General features: G+C 39.2%; 1 pseudogene; it reads right to left on the bottom strand.

Annotated features, from left to right (window-relative positions):
- Nucleotides 1-14,914: 14,914 nt before the first annotated feature.
- On the bottom strand, nucleotides 14,915-15,858 carry LOC145823962 (secreted RxLR effector protein 161 pseudogene; annotated as a pseudogene).
- Between the last annotated feature and the right edge of the window lie 319 nt (nucleotides 15,859-16,177).

Here is a 16,177-nt window from a genome sequence, read left to right as displayed (position 1 = left end):
GGAGGCTAGGCAAGCTAGGGCATTTGCATGTGTGTTCTGATCACGTGTTATCTGATTCAATTCATGATGGTCAAACTTTGCCAGCAAGGAGTTAGCCGTTTTCATGTAAGCCGCCATACGGTCATTTTTGGCCGCGTACTCCCCCTTTAGCTGATTGATCACCAGTTTTGAATCGCAAAATACAATCAAACACTGAGCACCCAGAAGATGTGCATTCCGCAAACCGGTCAGAAGGGCTTCGTATTCGGCCTCGTTATTTGATGCTTCGAAGCAGAGTTTGACGGCCTAGTCAATTATTGCGCCGTCGGGAGCCATGATTACTACCCCAACTCCACTGCCCCGTTGATTGGATGATCCATCACAGTATAGCTGCCAAATGTCCCCAACATAAATTCTCCAATTCAGCTTAGGTCAAATTTCATCAGACTTGAAGTCGGCAAGACCCCCAGTGAATTCGGCCACAAAGTCGGCAAGCACCTGTCCTTTGATTGAGGTTCTAGGTAGGAATTGAATATCATACTGGCCGAGTTCAAGAGCCCACTTTGAAGCACGCCTTGATGCTTCTGCACTACGGAGTACCGACCGAAGTGGGTGGTCTGTTAGTACCCCGATGGTATGTCCCTGAAAGTAATGCATCAGTTTTCTCGCTGCCATGACGAGGGCCAGAATGAGTTTTTTCAATGGAAGGTAGCGTGTTTCGGCGTCAACCATTGCCTTGCTCACATAATACACTGGTCGTTGCTCCCCCAACTCTTCTTTATCAGTACGGCGCTGACGACCCGATCGAAAACTGCTAGATACAAAATGAGCGGGTCATCTGCCGAAGGAGTTGTCAAGAGTGGAACTGATCAGAGGTAGGTCTTGAGGCTGTTGAAAGCGGCTTCACACTTGGCGGACCATTCAAAAGCCTTGCCCTGCTGTAGTGTATGAAAGAATTGTCGGCAGCAGTCCGTGGAACGACTGATGAACCTATTGAAAGCGGCGGCCATCCCCATTAACTTCTGAAGCTCCTTGACCGATCGAGGGGAGCCGAGTTCTAGGATTACTATGATTTGCCTTGGGTTGGCTTCGATTCCTCGGTGGTTGACAATATAACCCAAGAATTTGCCAGAGCCGATCCCGAATGCACATTTGGAAGCGTTCAGCTTCATTCTATATTTGCGTAGAATGCCGAATGTCTCTTCCAGATCGACTATATGATTCTGCTCTTCCTTGGACTTGACCACTATATCGTCAATGTATACTTCCATAGTGTGGCCGAGTTGCTCCTTGAACATGGTGGTGACTAGGCTCTGGTATGTTGTCCCTACATTTTTCAGCCCAAAAGGCATAACCTTATAGCAATAGGTTCCTCTTGGGGTGAGGAATGCAGTTTTGTCTTGGTCCTCTGGATACATGACAATTTGATGGTAGCCTCTGTAGGCATCGAGGAAGCTCATATGCTGATGACGTGCCGTAGCATCTATAAGTTGGTCTATTCTGGGGAGAGGAAAACAATCTTTGGGGTAGGCTTTGTTTAGGTCCATGAAATCAACGCAGACTCGCCAAGTCCCATTTTTCTTCTTCACGATCACAGTATTTGAGAGCTATGTAGGGTAGGTCACTTCCCTGATTGCCCTGACATCAAGCAACTGGTTAACCTCTTCGACAACGACGACAGTGTGCTCTGCGGCTGACCGTCGGCTCTCCTGGATAATCGGCTTGCATTTAGGGTCAACATTTAAACGGTGCTGCGAAACAGACGGATCTACACCCGGCATCTCATATGGAGTCCAAGCGAATACATCAAGGTTGCCGAGCAAGAAGGAAATTAGCTGCTGACTGTCGGCTTGACACAGGGAAGCGCCAACCATGAAGAACTTGTCTGGGTTTCCGTTAATTTCAACTCGATCTAGGGCTTCTGTGGCCTTTTCACTTGGGAGCCGCCCAACATCGTCGAGGCTCTCTTGATCCGGGACCTCAATAGAATTCACTTGCAACTCTTTTGGCGTCTTTCCAGCAAGGAGATAACATGTTTGTGCCGATTTCTGGGAGCCACGGATTTGCTCAATGCTGTGTTCTGTCGGGAAGCGTAGCAGTTGATGATAGGTGCTTGGCACGGCCTGCATAGTATGCAACCAAGTTCGCCCCATGATGAGATTATACGACGATGGTAGCTTGACGACCAAGAATTCCATATCCATTGTTCGGGAGCCTGCTCGAACGGGTAGTGTGATTTTTCCCAACGGGTATTCTAGATTGGCGTTGAAACTAAACAGTGGATAAGGAACCGGAGACAGATCCGATTCGGAGAAGCCGAGTTTGGTGAATGTCTTGTAATACATAACTTCCGATGTGCTCCCCAGATCAATGAGTACGCGCTCAACGGTGAATCGATTTATGCATAGTTCAATGACCAATGGATCAATGTGGGGGAGTGTTACGCCGATCAAATCAGAATCGTCGAAGGTAATATTCGGAGCTTCATATGGCCGTTTTGTAGGTGTGATTTGCTTTTGGAGGATTGGATGCGATTAAATTGGATGCACGGTTGGGGCTGTTGGCAGGCTGTATGTCACATGGATGACGCCGAGCGGAGGTGAATCCTACCGAAGGTCAACTGTTTTGGTTGAGTTCTTTCGAACGTGTTGCTGACGCCGACCGTCTTGTACCAACTCTTCAAGGTGGTCTTTCAAAGCATAGCAACTGTCAGTATCATGGCCGTGATCTTTGTGATATTCGCACCACCTATCCCGACTTCTCGTGTCGAGAGGTCCCACCATTTTTTATGGCCATTTGAAGAACGGAAGGTGTTGAACCTTAGCCATAACCACACTGATTGGGTCTGTCAACTCCGTGTATTTCTTGTCGGTGCACTTCGCACGCATGCTATCCACTTAAAGCTGCTCATTAGCTCGGTGTGGACACTGGTGATCGGCGTGAATCCCGTCTTCTATCTCGCTTAGCCCGATTCCGTGATTCAGGGCTCCGTGGTGGTACAGCATTTATCAGCTGCACGACTTCAGGCTGGGCCGACTTAGTGGCTTTATGCCCATCTTTGACCCGGAGGGCATCGTCTTCTACTTTGCAGTATTCCTTAACTTTTTTCATCAATGCCCAAACTGCTTTTGGGAGCCGTCTGGTCAAAGAGCTGCGGAGGGCACTGTCTGGATGTAACCTCATTTTGAAGGCGGTGATGGCCATGGAGTCGTTGCAAGTATCATCTAACAGATTAAAACATTCCCAATACCGCACCGAATATGCATGAAGGGTTTCCTCCGGTTGAATTTGCATTGCCCATAGAGAATCGGCTTGCTTCGGTTGGACCTCATTAGTGATGAACCTTGCCCTGAAGAATTTTTGGAGTTGGTCGAAGCTCTTGATCGAAGCCGGCTCCAGTTTATAATACCACCTGACAGCCAATGGTCCCAAACTGCTGGGAAATATTCGGCACTTGAGGGCCTCGTCGTCTGCATGCAATGTCATGGCTTGCTTGTAGTGACGGATGTGATCGGTGGGGTCTGACTTTCCATCATAGAGAGTGAACAACGGAGCTTTGAACTTTTTAGGCAGAACCGCCCTTGCGATCCATCGCACAAAGGGATCATGCTAATCTTCTTCGTCTAAACTGTTTCTTCTTCGCTTATGCCTTATACGTACACTCTCTTCAGAGGAACTAGTAGCTTCGAGTCGACCCTTCTTTTTGGGCTCCAAGGATAATGAGTCAGAGTCATTGTTAGTGTCTTGTTGTCAAGCTCGAGGTCGTCGACCTCTTGCCTTCAGAGGTCATTCTGGATCTTGGCGTACAACTTGTTTGGACTTCGCCACTTCCAAGGCCAAATCCTGACGGAGACGTTCGTTCTCAGCGATCATGTTCGCCAACCTTTGTTTGTTTTGCTTTGCTTGCTCCATAATCGCTTGCATTGCCTCATGTGCTGATGTCGAGGGTAAACCGAAGTTCAAGGCCCTTCTTGCGGTAATGTTCTCTGGCCCAAGTATATTGCTTGGAGTGGTTTCATCTTACGGCGTAGGGTCGACAGCGACTGCCAGGGGATCTTCTGTCATGCCTGCCATAGATGTGCTTGAGTATTACCACAGACGGCGCTAATTATGGAGAAGTGGTTTGGAAATACTCTTCAGATCCTGGGGGAATGCTCGTGATCTTCAGCTAGTCACCTGAAAAGGAATGAACACTCCAGTCGGGGGTGCCGGAATTATCACTCCGACGAATAAGTTAGTGTCTGCTCTCTAGATTGCTTGTGTCTTAAGTTAAGCATACTAATTCTCACATATCTCTATTTGGTTGTTGTTCTTCTATTTATATACGCTCCTGGTCTTCTAGGTAGGGCCCGCTCTTGATCTGTCATGTACTTATTCACTCTCCCCCCCCCCAATTAATCGGCCCCCCTGATCGACTTATTCGGCACCTGAAACATCAGGGGAGGAGCCGAATGCATACCATACACAGGCAGGGAAAATATACCCTGCCTATCTGCATCTGCTATTATTCGGCTACCACAACCATGAATGCCTCCTTCAAATTCTAAAGCAACTACAAATAGTTGTTGGTCTCGATGCTAAGATTAGGTATGAGATTTTTTATATGTTTGTTATTTTTTAAGACATTTAATGGATCAATGTGCCATATATAATCTTTTAAATTGTTAATGTTATTTAAAAAAAAGATAGAATTTGTGATTGATTATAGCTTTATCATATAGATTATAAATAAAATAAAATAAAAAATGTATCTTTTATTGATTTTATATATGTAGTCCTTAAAAGCCAATAATTATATTTTTCATAATTTTCAATTTCAATTCTACTAAGTGAATATTTAATTTATCAATTAGTGTGTTTCTTAGGTGTATCCATATCTATATGTAAACTATTTTCCGAGCAAAAGAAACTTTTGATCTAAGAGACTCTAAGAATTTTAAAACATTAATATAAAATTTTAAAAGTTAAGAAATATAAGTGACATACAACTATTAGCGGATTAAACCGTATCTATAATTTTAAATTTTAAAAAAAAATATTTATATATAGAAAGTCAAATAAACAACTTTAATCATATCTAAGTCACATCTAATTTGATATTTGAAAATCCTTAAAAGAAAATTCTAAATTTAAATTTATTATATAATTTAAAGTTATAAAAATATATACTTCAAAATATTATTCATTTTTTTTAAATATTTGAAACTAAAAAATAAATATAATTTAAAATTACTGACTTATCTAACCATATCTAATTTTCAAATTCAAATTCAATATAAAAAAAAAATGGACATTAAATGTCAAAAAATAATTTTAGCTATATCTTTTTTGTACTTCTTGTTGTTTGAAAAGACTTGTATTCTCTTTTTATAAAAGCTATGATCAGGGCAAAATCCTACAGCTTTATAAAAAGAGCTTCGTTTTTGCATCATGAGCACCACACTTGCATAGAATGAAAATGGATTTGAAACTGAAAATGCTTGTATTGGAATGATGTTCTTAATCGGATAATGAGCCGTCCACAGACTAAAATCCAAGATACAACTCAATAAATGGAAAGCAAAGTAAAAACAACCTAAACACAGCTATTTACACTTGCTAAAAATAAAAGACTCAAAACAAGACCTCAAAACAAAAAGACCGGAACAAAATCAGACTGCCGAACTGCCAGGCCGACAATAGTGGATGGCCGGCCACTAACGGAGACGGCTGGCCAGTAAAGGTGGCCGGCCGGCCAAATATGGTGGTTCATCAGCCAGCTGACAGCTGGCATCCACTCATAGCCTTATCTTCTACAAAAGATCTTCCTTCGCAAATTCTGACAGAACCTAATTTTTGCTACTATTTTTTCTACAAATGGAGATATTCCTTGTCGAGAAGCTCAAGGATTGGATAGCTACTTTGGATGACACAGAAAAGGTAAATTTTTTAGGTTTCGGCATAAATGCGCTTTTTCTGTTAAGTCATACTTCACTTTGTCTTCCATTCCTCTATGTTGCAGTCCAATGTTGGGACCAATTACACATGTATTTCGCTTCGGAGCACAGGAAATGTGTCCGACTCTTGAAGAGTTTCAAGCTTTGATAGAATCCCAGCGTGATGAGGAGATCATGCCTCAGCCCCATTTTGACCATGCTCAGGCTTTGGGACGGATATGTGGTCTCACTTTGTATGAAGCTCGATCTTTGGCTCACAACGGGGAGATAGATATACCCGGCTTGATTCATTGATGTTCTGACATCGGCGATAGAGGTGACCTCCTCTGGTGAGGTTATCAGCAACATGTCCTCTATTTATGTATGTTTGCGCACTTCTTTCTTGCCCCTAGTTGCGGCAAAGCCAACATTTGGTTGATCGAGGTGGCCCAATGTCTGAAAGAGGATAAGAGTTGCATTAGTTTGGCCTTGCCCGAAACTCTGATGGATTTTGATGTTTTGCATAGGCAAGAGACTACTCGGTTCGTAGGGAGTCCATTATTACTCCAGGTAATGTTTCCTACCCTTTCTTATTATAGTTCTCACATCACTCGGCACTCACACTCTATTTTTCTCTCTAAGCCCTTTTCTTTACTTTTCTCTCAACGTACATCTCTTTATTCTTTAATCTCTTTTATTTTTCATCCTTTCCCAAGTATGGCTAATGGATAAACTGAAAGTAGTGGACCCTTACCACGAGTATTCAGCCCGGGCCTACTTTTTCCACTAGCGGCTAGTAGGCTTTCCCACTGAGGGATGGTGGTGCAACTGGATGTGCAGCAGATCTGCAGCTGACATAACTTGGCATTGCCCCTTGCTTAATTTGACTGAGATGAGCTACAGCATGTCCCGACAACTGGGTGTACAGTTGATTGGCCTCACACATTGCATGTTCTACTTCTCCTTCCAGTTTGGACATGATTTGACCCGTCCAGATAAAGGGGTAGAATACCAGGCCCCATTTCCAATTCGTGCTTCCAACCTGACTTGGTACCTCCCTGCTTGGAGGATGAGAGAGCTTCTTACTCCGGCGGTCAACTTCAGTTATGCCTTTTCTGGCGTGTGCTTAGCTTGGCTCGAGGACAAGGTACAGGTTGGACCAACTTTGATCGTAGAGGCTTCCACGAGCACAAGTAGAGGACGCAAGAACACCTGACTCATCTATATCCCCTAGTTTATTGCTTTGACTTTTCAAGTTTTATGATGTTGAAGCAACTTTGATTTAAATCAAAGAGTTAGAGAATGTACTTGTGTTGAAATCAATGGAATTAAAGTTGTGAGCACTAAAAATTTTCTTTTTGGTCCCAAAATGGTCTAAGTTGTAAAATGTAAAATTTTGAGAAAAATCAACTTTTATTAAAAATTTTCAAAACCATTTTCAAGAAATGATCACTACCTGACATGCATGGAATCAGTCCTCAAGATGCGCAACCTTGAATTAGAAGATTACAACTACCCATAACTGCATTCACCAGCACTACTCTGTCTTACAACCGGCCCTTCTGCCAAAATGAAGATCACACAACCAAGTTAACAGATAATGGAGAAAGATAGCCTGATCAAAATGAACGACTAGGACTATTGAGTTGGAGATGGTTACGGCCGAATTTTGGGATGAAGTTGCCTACGTATCCCAAAGATAGGAATCAAGCCTTACGTAGTTCGGTTCAAGTTCACTCGAGTATTAACTCTCTTCTTTTGTGCTCTAACTTTTGCCAAAGTCGCCCTTCCTGGTTTTTGACCTTACAAGCTTAATTTTTCTCTATTTTTAATTTTTCATGCTCTAACTTTTGCTTAGGTTGCCCTTTCGAATTTTCGGCCTAGCGAGCCTCTCAGGAATAATATTTCTTCAACTTGTCCATGTTGATCGACTGTGAAAATTCCAGGCTATCTAGATCCATGTGGATAATCGCCCCTCCTGACCAGATAGTTTTGATGATGTAAGGACCAGTCCACTTAGGTCTGAACTTGCCCCTAGAGTCATGGATGGGAGCTCGGTTGTCTTTAAGCACCATATCTTCTTCCTTCAGATTTCTACACTTAACCTTCTTGTTAAAAGCCCTAACAATTCTGCAATGGTTACCCTGAATATGATACAATGCCTTCAACCTCCTCTCGTCAAACAATATCAATTCCTCAAACCTGCTCTATTGCCAATCCACCTCTGCTATCTGATACTCAGCTATAATTCGCAGCGTCGGTACTTCAATTTCAATTGGCAAAACGACTTTCATCCCATATACTAACAAATAGGGGGTCGCTCATGTGGATGTCCGTATTAATGTTCTGTATGCCCAAAGTGCAAACGAAAGTTTATCCGGCTAGTCCTTATAGGTCTCCACCATCTTCCGTAGGATGTTCTTGATATTCTTATTGGCGGCCTCAACAACTCCATTGGTCTGTGGTCTATATGTTGATGACTTGTGAAAAGTCATGTTATATTTCTCGAGTAAATCCACCACCTCTTTCTTGAAGTGTGAGCCATTATCTGATATGATCTTGTTTGGAACTCCATACCGGCAGATGATGTTATTTCTGATGAACTTGGCTACATGTGATGCTTTTAACACGACATAAGACCGAGCTTCCAACCACTTTGTAAAATAGTCAATCGCCACCAAGATGAACTCATGTCCATTGAAACCCTTTGGCGAGACTGCACCGATAATGTCGATTCCCCAGACTGAGAAAGGTCATAGCAAAGTCATGTTGTAAAGCTTTGACGGCGAGATATTTATGCGCTTAGACTGGATTTGACATTTGTGGCATCAACGTACAAAACCAATACAATCCTCCTCCATAGTTGACCAATAATAGCCTTCTCTAAGGATTTTCTGAGCTAGCATCACACCGTTCATGTGTGCTCCACATTCCCCTCCATGGATGGCCTCCATAAGCCGCTTTGATTCCTCTTTTTCCACACACAGCTTGTGCATTCCCAGATGGCCTCCCATGTATAGCTTACCCTCGTAGATGATAAACTGGACGGCTAGACGTCGTATTCCCCGTTTGTCTTTGCCATTTGTCCCTGGTGGACATGTCTCATTTTCCAGAAAATTCCAAATATCATAATACCAGGGGGTTTTGTCATGAACTTCATCTATTGCGACAATGGTCTCATGCCAGAGCATGTTCGGGTAGGAGATGTTGGAAATTGGATCGGGTTTAGAGCCCAGACTCAATTGGGTCGCCCATGGTGGCATGACCCAATTAGGAGAGATCCAAATAACCTGATAGATTATATATCAAGATATGAGATAATCTTGATATGGGATAATTGTCAATATAATATATGATAATTATTAATTATATATTATATATATGAGATAGACATTATCTAGGATAATATATCTATCCCATGGGTCTCCTAACTCTTCTATATAAATAGACCTTGAGCTCTATATTTCACATTAAAAAAAAAAACATACGTTCTCTCTTCCCATAAACCATTATGTCTTTGTACTGTGATTGGTGTGGGTAAAACTCTAATAGTTGTACTCCATTGCTGTGGAGTTTATTTAAGAGTACGTGACTCACCTTTTAAGCTGGATTCATTGTGCAATTTGTTTGCCCACAAAGTATGTCTGAATCCATATTATTTTTAGTTGTGTATATAGTATTATATTTCCTTCACCATTTATAATGTAGGATAAGACTTCTCTGGATTAGACGGTGCTTTTAGGCCCATGGGACTCACCATGAGTTCTATTTTGATGATTCGAATCGTTTAATGTATAAAACTCTTTGAGTACTTTATCCTTACAAAAAATCACGTTAATTGAATATCAATAATCCCTTCTTCAAAACACATTTTTGTCAATAATTTATTTTAAAATTATATCTACCATTGAAAAAGATATAATTTGACCAAAGAGTTATCGATATCTGATCAATGTAACTTTTTGCAAAGATAAAGTATTTGGTGAGTTTTACATATTGAATGATTCATATCACTGAAATAAGACCTGTGATGAGTCTCACAAGCTCAACAACATTATCCAATTTACAAAGTGAATTAGAGAGAAGTCTCATCCTATAAGATATTGTCAATCACTTTCTAAGTAAATCAAATGTGAAAATAGATAGTTCAAAAGCACAATTATCCCATTTCACTTTCATTTCAATAAAACAAGCATTACCTAGTATATAGGTGATACCTTGTCATCACATATCACCATTTAATAACCAATCATCACATTAGACAAGTGAACTCCACTATTTAAAATGTAATTAGTATCCAAAATCACAGTTAGCTCTGCTGTGTAGCAACCACTTAGTAGTAACTTTTGGAGCCTTGGCTTCTTAGAGTCTAACTCCAAGAGTTACCACTCTGTGATTAGGCGAAATCACAGTTGGCCTAACCATAAGGCCACTATGACTGTCGCTAAATGTTTCAATTTTTCGAAACACTTCAAAATTTTAAATTAGAATAAATTACAATGATTTTCTTTAAGATTTAAAGAAAATATGATAAATCTTATAATGTTGATATAATTATATTGAGTTTCATTAAGGTTTTAATTCACATAACACTTAATCTCATTTTATTAATAATTTGATAGTTATATGGATAGAAAAACAATAGTGTCATACCTTTTACACGACAATGTATATTTTACATTATTTATCTCTATATTTTTTCACTACTTGCATTAATTCAAATCCATTTAGCCTTATTGAAAAAGAAATTAATATAACTACATCAAAACTGTGAAATTTTAGCTATTTGGTTATCCAATTTTCAAAATCAAATTTTGAGTTTTCAATTTGTATTTTTTTATTTTTAGCAATTTTTTTAATATTTTGATTAATTTTTTTATTTTTTATTTTTTAGATGTATCTAATCTAGATGTCCTTAAAAAGTAAGATATTTGTAGTTAAAAAAAAAAAAATTAAAGATTCAATAAATACAAAAATGTACTGAATTTATATATTTTTTGTACTTATTAAATTTTTTAAAGATTTCTTGACAAATGTTTTACTTTTTGAGTATATCTAAATTAGATGTATCAAAAAAAAAATGATCAAAATATTAAATAAATTCACTAAAAATATACGAATTAAAAACTTAAAATTTGATTTTTGAAAGCTGCCAAACGTAAAATTGCTCAGTCTAATTTACCTTTCAAATTATTTGTCTAAACAATCCCTTCCCACTCCAACATAAATAAATAAATAAACTACATTGCCTAATACGTAATAAATTTTTTTCAAAAGATTCAACCAAGAAGTTGGCTTTTAGCCACTTTTTTTGGTTTGTAGCAAAAGCCAAAAGTTAGCTTTTTTGTCTTTTTTTTCATTTGGGAAGTTGGTTTTTAGCCAACGGTGAAATTACAATTTTACCCCTCATGGGTCAAAATGTGTTACATAGGTGAAGTTGTAAATATTTTAAATAAATGAGGGTAGTTTGGTCATTTTATTATGATTTGACATCATAAACAAACATTAATCAAAAAATTCAAAAGTCACTCTTTACCAACTTCCCAAATCATTTGTCTAAAAAAGCGAAAAACATGGTTAAAAGCTAAAAAGTCACTTTTTACCATCTTCCCAAAACAAAGCTTCTTGAGATGAGATTTTTTTTTTTTTTTTTTTTTTCTTTCAAAGGCCCATTTTAAAAAATAAGTAAATAATTCTTACCCAACTATTTATTTTTTGTATGTATAAAAAAGCTCTGATTGTTCAAAAGTCCCTAATATTAAAGGCCGCGAATAATCTCAAATTTCAATTACAATAGTAGAGGAAAAAAAGAATTTTACATTGCAGAGTTGTAATGTAAAATAAATAAATAAAACATAAAAAAATGTCTTTTATTGAGATTTTACCTTAATCCTCAGAAAAGTTTGGTTGTTCCTCTCCAAACTAACATGTTTGGTACGATGGAATGTAATAGAATGTTGAATAAAATGAATTGCTCATTTTCATACCACAATTTGAGTACTAACATAGAATGACATAAAAATAGATACATATTTGATTATACTTATTAAACTAATGGAATGAAATAAACTTTTTAATTATTTTTTTATCACACTTGTTAAAATGATGGTATAACGTAATGGTAATGGCAATGGTGATGGCGATGGTGGCAAAATCAATGATGGTTGTAATTTGGTATGGTGTGGTGGTGATAGGTGATGATGGCGATAGTAGGGTGATAGTGGTGGTAATAAGTGGTGGTGGTAGGTTGGTGGTTGTGGTGGCGGCAGCAGTGGCGATGTGGTAATACAATGTGGTAATAGGTGGTGGTGGCGATAGTAAGGCAGTGGTGGCAATGGTGGTAACGATAGTAAAGTAATGGTAGTGGTTGGTGTGGTGGCGAAAATAGGGTAGTAATGGTGGTGTCAAGATGGTAGTTGTGGCAGCGGTTGGCTTGTGGTTGTGGCAGCGATGATGGTGGTAGAGTAATAGTGGTTGAGGTGGCTGTGGCAGCAGTGGTGGAAGGGCTGGTGGTGGTAAATGGCAATGGTTATAGCGATCCCGGTTTCCCTTTTTCATTGGTTGTTGTGTACATCTCGTTTACATCCTTTACTCTTTGTATTTGAGTCTTGGGTTGTATTGGACAGGTTTGAAACAGGTTGGTTGAACTTGGAAACCAAGAGTAGTTGCCTAGATTTTGGCCTTCACGCTCGAGCGGGAGTTTTGATGCTCGAGCAGGCCCTTCGTTGTTGTTTGTCTGCTCAAGTGGGGTTTTCGACGCTCGAGCGTATTTTTCCATCTTCCAGTATCTCCTCTGCAGTGTTGTCTGCTCGAGCGGGAGTTTTGACGCTCGAGCGGGATGTTGTGTGAGACGCTCGAGCGGGAGAGTTGACGCTTGAGCGGAGACCTGGTTCTGTAAAAGTTCTGGAAGTGTGTATCCGCCGCTCGAGCGGGATTGTTGGCGCTCGAGCGGGAGTCTGTGAGTGACGCTCGAGCGGGGCGTTGGGCGCTCGAGCGGGGCGTCGGGTTTAAAGCTCCGTGTTTTGGCTTTTAAAATCACTTTTTCATATTCATTTCTCTCTCTTACTTTTCCAAAACTCCATTGTTGAGCCTCTCTCTCTAGAACCTTGCCTTCTCTCTAGGTATTGATCTAGTTAGAGTTGTTTCCTCACCTTTGGCCTTTACAAAAGTTGTGTTGATCGTCGAGGGCTATGTTTTGATCCGAAAATATCGAGTTTTGGAGCACGTTGAGTTTCTTCATCTTCTTCCCTTGAACTCCGAATTTGAGGTAGGGATTCCTACTCACTCTTATGGTCTTTAACATAGATTTTTGGTGATTTTGATAAAGTGTTGAAGTTGGAAAATTTTGGGACTTAGGGTTTCAAAATGTCAAAGGGGATTTTATTATTTTGATTCTAAAATGAGTATTTTGGGTTTCAAAATAGTGGTATTGATGTTGGTTGTTGATATATGGACCATTGGGTCAATATTGAAAAATGGGGGAAAAAACCCTAATTCGGTGTGTAAATTAATTTGTATAATTAATTTGGGAAAGGTGTTGGTATTTGGAATTGAAAAATGCCACCTCTCTTCTCTACCCAGGAAGTGGATACAGCAATACGGGGATATGTATACGGAGATATGCCAAAATTTGAAAAAGTAAGATACGGGTACGGCGAGGATACGTTCATTAAAAAAAGTTATTTTTATAATTTTAATAATGTAATATGCATGAAAATAAAATCTAAAGCAAATTAATAAATAAAGAAAGAGATTTCTATTAAGTTAAGAGTCTTCAAACATTCATAAAATATCCAAAACTAAAAGCAAATGCAAGTTAAACATCATCTTTATATGCCAGCACCAAAAAAAGAACGAGTAGAGAGAAGAAACATGAGAGAGCGAGAGAGAAGAGAGAAACGAGAAGTGAGAGAGACAATAAGGATACATCAATTTGATAAATTCTACTACTTTAACTGTCACTATATTCTCTTATTAAAGAGCTAAACAAAATATTATAAATAATATGTGATTTTGAGTATCCGATACATCAAAATTAAGTATCCAATACTCCAAAATTAATTAAGAAATATCAAATAATTTTAAAAAGAATCCGATACGTATCCATGAGTATCCAAGTAGTAACGGTGTCTGATAAATATCCAATACGGATACGTCTCCTTTTTTGAAGTATCCGTGCTTCATAATTTAAGGAGTAAAAGTGAAGTTAGTTTAAGGAGTAAAAGTGAAATTAACCTTAAATGTATTTATATGTATTTGTATATCCTTTTTGTTTTTACTGAAATTTTTGGTGTATGTTCATCTAGGGACTGAAGCAGCTCCGAGGAAAAAAGGATCGGCACCTCCTGCTTGAGGCAGTGGATGACAAGGCTTTTAGCGGGCATGATTTTGATGGGGTACATGCATTATAGTTTCATTTGGCGTGTTCAAGTGTTGGAACAGACAAATTTTTGGGAACATCATTTGTTTGGTGTTACTCCAATTCAATATTGAGCTTGTGCTTTTGTTCTTTTGATACACTGTTGATTTTGAGTTTTAGATACAGATTGATGATTATTGTTTTGAATCCCTATTTTGTCGAGTCTATAGATATTATGATTTTGATGATAATCAGTTTTATTTGCTATAATACCTGGACCTACATATCTTATATCTAGATGACTAGAAGATCTAAGACATCAACTCATCAAGTGAATTGACCATGACCACCCAGTTTAGGAAGTATAACTTGTTATAGAGTGCGTTTGGGTACTGAAATTCCAAGAATCTCTGTTTTTTGTGGACTCTCTTTTTGTTTTGCCCAAACCGTATTGTGGGAGTGGACTTCATAGCTCCAAACACCTCATAGCATTTTCAGGGTGCCTGCCTATTCAATCATTTATGTGTGATTTAATATCTTGCACATTGACCCTTCTAATGGATATCAAAGATAAAAATTCGTTATTGGTGCGGGAATGATGAACTTGGTTCTTTTCCAAACAAATGGCACTTTGACTATCGCAGTACACCTCAACGTGCTTCTAAACAATACCCAAGTCCTCAATCAACCCATGTACCCAAATAGCTTCCTTAAAGGCTTCTGTCACTACCATGTACTCTACCTCTGTAGTAGACAAAGCCACTGTTGACTGAAGTGTTGACCTCCAACTCACCGGCCTTTTAGCAAGCGTATATAAATACTCTGTTGTTGACCGGCATTTGTCTAAGTCACCAGCATAATCTGAGTCCACATATCCAACCAGATTCTGTTCGAGTCTATGATCTCTCTCAAACTTCAAACCCATATGAACTATGCCATGTAAGTACCTTAAGATCCATTTCACTGCCTGCCAGTGACCTTTCCCCGGATCATGCATATACCTGTTTACCATACTCACAACATGTGAGATGTCAGGCCTTGTACAAACCATAGCATACATTAATGCACTAACTGTATTTGCATAGGGAACCTGTGCCATATGCTTTCGTTCTTCTTTTGTGCGTGGAGACATCGAAGCACTAAGCTTGAAATGAGGGGCCAATGGTGTACTCACAGTTTTTATTTTTCCATTTATGCCAAATCTATCTAACACTTTTTCAGATACTGGGTTTGTGTCAGACAAACCGTGCCCTTCTTCCTATCTCTTTTGATCTCCATGCCAAGAATTTTCTTTGCTTTGCCAAGATTCTTCATTTCGAACTCTCCTGCCAACTGTGCCTTGAGTTTATCAATCTCCACCTTGCTCTTAGATGCAATCAACACATCATCTACATATAAGAGAAAATAAATGAAGGAACCATCGGAAAGCTTATGAAAATATACACAATGATCATACTGGCTTCTTGTGTTTTTCTTTTCCGTCATGAACCGATCAAATCGCTTGTACCACTGTCTTGGGGATTGCTTCAACCCGTATAACGATTTGTTCAGCTTACATGCCCAATTCTCTTTTCTAGCAACTTTGAAACCATCTAGCTGGGACATGTATATCTCCTCTTCAAGATCCCATGTAAGAAGGCAGTTTTGATGTAGCGCCCTCAAAATAATAACAATGAACCCATCAGATAAGACAAGCATTTACATTTAAACTAACCACATTCCTTTCATTCATTAGAATTTCGTTACATAAGTATTACATGTTAACCTCATAACAAAATGCCCTACGGGCTTACAGCTTTCCAAGTTAACACTTGGTTACAACAAAGAGTTCTAACTCGTTTACACATTAAGCCCTTGGCTTGAAATTACATGTAATAAATCAAAGTAAAACGACAAAACTATGCCCGCCACAAGCCTCCCAGCT

This window comes from Camellia sinensis, chromosome 4, assembly GCF_055761805.1.
Source record: "Camellia sinensis isolate YWXY chromosome 4, ASM5576180v1, whole genome shotgun sequence".
NCBI classification, from domain to species: domain Eukaryota; kingdom Viridiplantae; phylum Streptophyta; class Magnoliopsida; order Ericales; family Theaceae; genus Camellia; species Camellia sinensis.
This window is presented reverse-complemented; position numbering and strand designations above follow the sequence as displayed.